The sequence below is a fragment of the Cervus canadensis genome, chromosome 18, assembly GCF_019320065.1.
Source record: "Cervus canadensis isolate Bull #8, Minnesota chromosome 18, ASM1932006v1, whole genome shotgun sequence".
NCBI classification, from domain to species: domain Eukaryota; kingdom Metazoa; phylum Chordata; class Mammalia; order Artiodactyla; family Cervidae; genus Cervus; species Cervus canadensis.
In genome coordinates this window covers 22,218,571-22,224,570 of record NC_057403.1, presented here as the reverse complement: position 1 = coordinate 22,224,570, position 6,000 = coordinate 22,218,571, and positions in this window count along the sequence as shown.

Here is a 6,000-nt window from a genome sequence, read left to right as displayed (position 1 = left end):
GTGGATTCCTGAGGTCTCATTGAGCAGCTCATGAGTTTGCCCGTCGTTGAGTTTCCATGTGATCTTAGCAGGTTGATGGGGGTTATGACTGGTCGCTCCTGGGTCGATGAGAGCTGCCATCAGCAGGAGAATTAGGAGGTCTCCCAGCGGACGAGTTTCAGTTTCAAAGGATTTGACGGGTGAGGACTCGCCTTCCATTCTGCTCGCGCTTTTTCCTGTTCTTCCGATGTGGCTTGCCGCACGTGATTGCAATGAACCCAGGGTCCAATCCCATCGACCTTGACAGCGGTAGGAGTGGTAAGGAGAACAACATAAGGGCCTTTCCATCTAGGTTCTAATACTTTAGATTGGTGTCGTTTTACCCAAACCCAATCACCTGGGCCAATATTATGTGAGGGGAGGGCCCTCTTGTTTTGGCCCTCATGTATCTCTCGAATCAATTTCCAAACATGGTTATGCACCTTACTTAATGCTATCAGAGTTTGCTGGAATTGTCCCAAAGTAGGGGGTGGCAGATATTTTCCTTCGAAAATAGGATACACAGGAGGGGGTCTTCCATACAGAATCTCAAAAGGAGTAAGATTCAGCTTATAAGGGGTGTTACGTGCCCGAAAGAGTGCAAAGGGGAGGAGGGTCACCCAGTCCCCGCCAGTCTCTATTGCCAACTTTGTCAAAGTTTCTTTTAGGGTCCGATTCATTCTCTCAACCTGTCCTGAGCTCTGGGGATTATATTCGCAATGTAACTTCCATTTCGTCCCCAGAGCTTGGGCCAGCCCTTGTATAATCTGGCTCACAAAGGCAGGTCCATTATCAGAGCCCATAGTCACTGGCAGCCCATACCTAGGCACTATCTCCTCTAAGATCTTTTTAGCAACCACTATTGCTGTCTCTCCCTTAGTGGGGAAAGCTTCTACCCACCCCGAGAAGGTATCTACCAGTACCAACAGATAGCGGTACCCATACTTGCCTGGCCTTACCTCGGTGAAATCTATCTCCCAATGTTGCCCTGGCTTTTCCCCTCGGTACCTCGTTCCCGAGTGCTGCTTCTTCTCTGCCCTCATCAGCTGGCACGCTTTGCAGGCTTGAATTATCTCTCGTACAGTTACATTTTGACGAGGGAACCTCAGGCAGGCCATCTGGAGAAGTGTTAGGGTCTTTTTTTCTCCCAAGTGTGTAGTTGTGTGCAGGTGTTCACACAGGTGACGACCCAGGGAGGCAGGCAAGATCAGGTTGTTGTTTTGGTCTCGGTACCATCCATCTTGGTCATCTTTCTGGAGGGTGGTATCCTTGTTGATCCAGGCGAGATCAGGGAGGGAATATTCGGGAACTGGTGGCAAGGTCCCCATACCAGGAGGTGGAAGTCCCACGGCTAATATGGGGGCGGCGTAGTCCCGGCTAGCCGCTTCTCGAGCGGCCGCATCAGCAGCACAATTGCCCCGCGCCTTAGGGTCTTCTCCCTTCTGGTGACTGGGGACATGTACTATAGCTACTGCCCGGGGTAGTTGGACAGCTTCCAAGAGCCTGCGAATCTCAGGCAGATTTTTGACCTCTTTTCCCTCAGCTGTCCGAAATCCCCTTTCTTGGTATATGGGACCTTGAATATGGGCAGTGCTGAAAGCATATCGGCTGTCAGTAAAAATGGTGACTCTCTTCCCTTTGGCTTGCTCCAGAGCCTGTATTAGGGCAATCAATTCTGCTTTTTGTGCAGAAGTGTTTGGGGGTAGTGTCTCAGCCCATATCCTCTGCCCTGAATCATCAACTATGGCTGCTCCCGCCTTCCTTTGCCCATCTTTTACATAACTGCTCCCATCGGTGAACCATACTAGCTCACTGTTGCTTAGGGGTACATCAGTTAAGTCTTTTCATGCCGCCAGGGCCTCAGCCAGTATCTCAATGCAATCATGGAGAGGGCTGTCCTTCTCTGGGTTGGGTAGGAGCGTGGCCGGATTTAGGAAGCAAGGGGTCTGAAAACGCACCCGTGGGGCATCGAGCAGCAAGGCCTGGTAGTGTGTCAAGCGGGCATTGGAGATCCACTTACCCGGCGGCTGCTTTAAAACCCCTTCTACGGCGTGGGGGGTGTAAACCGAGAGTTGCTGTCCATACGTCAACTTGTCAGCGTCGCGGACGAGGAGGGCTGTAGCTGCAATGATGCGAAGGCAAGGGGGCCACCCAGCGGCCACCGGGTCTAATCGCTTCGAAAGGTATGCTACCGGCCGCTTCCATGGTCCCCATTGTTGAGTCAAGACCCCCTTTCCTATTCCTTGCTTTTCATCTACAAACAGCTGGAATGGCTTATTTGGGTTAGGCAGGGCAAGGGCTGGGGCTTCTAGTAGGGCCCGTCTGAGTGTCTGGAGAGCCTGTTTCCTTGGCTCAGTCCAAGTCCAGTTTGGGGTCTCTTTACTTCCCTCATATAAGGGCCGGGCCTTCTCAGCAAACCCCATAATCCACAGTCTGCAATATCCAACAGTCCCCAGAAACTCTCTCACCTGGCGGGGGTTTTTGGGCTCTGGTATCTGCAATATTGTTTCTTTCATGGCCTGGGTTAGCCACCTTTGCCCCTGCCTGATCTTATACCCCAAATAGGTGACCTCTTGCCGGGCTATTTGTGCCTTCTTTGCACTAGCGCGATACCCCAAAATGCCTAGGGTCTGTAATAGGTCCCCAGTGGCACGGCTGCAAGCTTCCTCTGTGGTTCCAGCCAACATAAGGTCATCTACATATTGTAGCAGAATGACCTCTGGGTGGCAAGCCCGATATTCGTAGAGGTCCTCACTCAGAGCCTCATTAAACAAGGTAGGGGAGTTCTTGAACCCCTGTGGGAGGCGGGTCCAAGTTAATTGTACTACTGGTTGGCCCTACTCCTCAGTCCACTCAAAGGCAAATATCTCTTGGCTCTGGACTGCCAGGGGTAGGCTGAAAAAGGCATCCTTCAAGTCCAGCACAGTGTATCAAGTGTACTCAGGCAGTAAACTGCTCAGGAGGGTATACGGGTCAGGGACAGTTGGGTGTATGTCACTCACCCGTTTGTTGACTTCTCGCAGGTCTTGGACAGGTCTGTAATCTGTCCCCCCTGGCTTCTTCACCGGCAGTAAGGGGGTGTGGGGATTGGCATCGCCTGAGAATTCCGGCCTCCATGAGCCGTCGAATGTGGGGAGTGATCCCCCGCTGAGCTTCTTGGCTCATAGGGTACTGTCTCACCCTCACAGGAACTGCCTCGGCCTTTAGCTCGATGACGACCGGATGTCTCTGTTTGGCTAGTCCCATTCCTGCTGTTTCTGCCCAGGCCAATGGATATTTATGGACCCACGGTTGTACATCTAGTGCTATGGTCTCTGAGGGCTTAGGCGCAAAAAGTCTGTATTCATCTCTTAAGGCTAGGGACAAGACATGTATCGGTTGTCCAAGTCCATCCGTGACTGACATTCCCCCGGGGCCAAAATGGATCTGAGCATTAACTTTAGTCAACAAGTCTCTTCCAAGTAGAGGGGCTGGGCATTCTGGTATCACCAAAAACGAATGGGACACCTGGTGGGTCCCCAGATTTACTTTCCGTTCTGTGGTCCAACAATATCTTCTTGTCCCCGTGGCTCCTTGCACTAAGCTGGTTTTCTTGGACATTGGTCCCAGTTTTTTATTTAAAACAGAGTGTTGGGCGCCAGTATCTACCATGAAGCCAACGGGTTTCCCCTCCACATGTATGGTTACCCAGGACTCGGGGAGGGGTGCCGAGTCTCGACTCCCCTAGTCACTGTCTTCCCCCGCATATAGAACTCGAGTTCCAGGGGGGATTTTCTCTCTCTGGGTCATTCCTCTCCTTGAGTCCCTCTTAGGGCACTCGTTTTTCCAGTGCCCCTGTTCTTTGCAGTAGGCGCACTGATCCTTCTTTAGGGCCTGCCTTTTTGGTTTTTCTTTTTCTCCCGTCCGGGGATCTCGAGGTTCCCTCAATTCTGTTCCGGCCTTTATCCCCGCAAAAAGAATCTGGGCTAGCTCCTTCTGGTTCTTCCGGTTTTCCCTCGCCCTATGTTCCCTATCTTCTTTCCTGATCTTCTCCGCTAATTCCCTTTCCTCCCGCCGAATTCGCTCTTCCCTTTCTTCTGGGGTCTCCCTATTATTAAATACCTTTTCAGCTACTTTCAGTAAATCCTGTATTGTCTGTTCTCCAAATCCCTCCACCTTTTGTAATTTCTTCCTAATATCTGGGGCTGCCTGATTCACAAACGCTAACAGAACTGCAGCGCGTGACTCCTCAGCCTGGGGGTCCATAGGTGTATATTGCCTGAAAGCTTCCATCAGCCTCTCTAGGAAGGCTGCCGGGCTTTCAGTGGGCTCTTGCCTTACTAAATTTACCTTTGCCAGATTTGTCAGCTTTCTTGCTGCAGCTTGCAGGCCACCTATTAGAGTCTGGCGGTACACTCAGAGACGCTCCCTACCTTCCACTCGCTCAAAATCTCAGTTAGGCCGCAACAGAGGAAACCCCTCGTCCACAAGATGAGGCTGGGCGGTTGGCCTCCCGTCGACCCCTGGGACCCGTTTCCGCGCCTCTGCCAGAATTCGCTCCCGTTCTTCCGTGGTGAAGAGCACCTGCAACAGCTGCTGACAATCATCCCAGGTGGGATTATGAGTGAACAAAATGGAATCTAAGAGGTCAATGAGGCCTTGGGGTTTCTCTGAGAAAGGAGGGTTTTGGGTCTTCCAATTGTACAGGTCACTCGTGGAAAAGGGCCAGTACTGATAGGTTCGCTCTCCGTCCGGGTTAGTTGGTCCCACTCGGACGGGGAGCGCCTGAACAGTGGATGAAGGTAACTCTGGGTCCCCAGGGTCTTGTTTACCCCTATCTCCCTTAGTTTTCCCCCGGGTCCCCAATGCCAGTCCCCAATCACGGTCGGTTCCCGTTGGCCCTCTTAATCCTCTCGGTTCACCTGTGGGAGCTTCTCTCCTCGCAGGGGATTGCAAGGAGGGCACATATGGCGGAGGCCTTATCTCCGTTTCTAGATCTATCAGGTTTGGATAAGATGATTCCTGAAGGACTGGTTTTGGGTCCTCTTTCTTTTTGGTTTCCTCTGGGGGGTCTCCATCACCAGGACCTGTGAATTGGAGGAACTAGGAAGTTTGTGAACAAAAGGTTTTAACCATTTAGGCGGATTTTCCACTAGATCCTGCCAGACAATGACATAGGGGACCTGACTCGGATGGCCCCAGGGATCAGGAGCCATAATCTTCTCCTTCACAGCCTGTATGATGGATGGTTGAAAGGTGCCTTCCGGAGGCCATCCAACCTGAAAGGCGGGCCACTCTGCAGAACAAAAAGTTATTAATTTACTTTTCTTGACTAGCAAAGACAAGTTATGGGCCCTGGCCCTGACATCCGAAAAATGGTCACTCATGAGAGAAAGTGGGGTAGATTCTCCCTGCCCCATGGTCAAAGAATAAACGGTAAGGAAGAGAGAGAGGAAGTCACTGAGAACGACCACCAAAAATCCTACCGGGAGTGGTGGCGGCCAAGAGCTTGGGCTTATGGTATGCTTTTGGAACTGTTTATGTGCCTGCGTCGTTGCACGGAAGTTTTCTTGCTGGGGGCGGGCACCCTAGGGGTTTCTAGCCTGTTCCGTGACCCCCTTATCCTCTCACGGGAGTCTTCAAGTGGCAGGCGCCCTCATGGCCTTTAAGTGCCTGACCCGTGCCCACAAGAAGAATTTTAGGCCACGTCCTCAGTTAGGGATGTTAAAGGAGAGTTTCACCCGGTCGGGCTCTAGTTACTGAGGCTTACTTATTGTAGGGCCTTCAGAGTCCGCCAGAGTGTAGCCCTGGCCAGGACTCATCAATTGCCCCCACAACCGTTCGCCTGTTCACTGAAACTCCCGAAAAGAAAAGGAGTTGAGGGCAGATCAGAGAAGAAGAGAAGGAGAATAAGTCAGAAGTGAGAAAGAACGATGCACAAGAAGAGAACGAGACTAGAGACAATGCCCGCACACACAAAAACACGGAGAGCCAAAGAGAAAC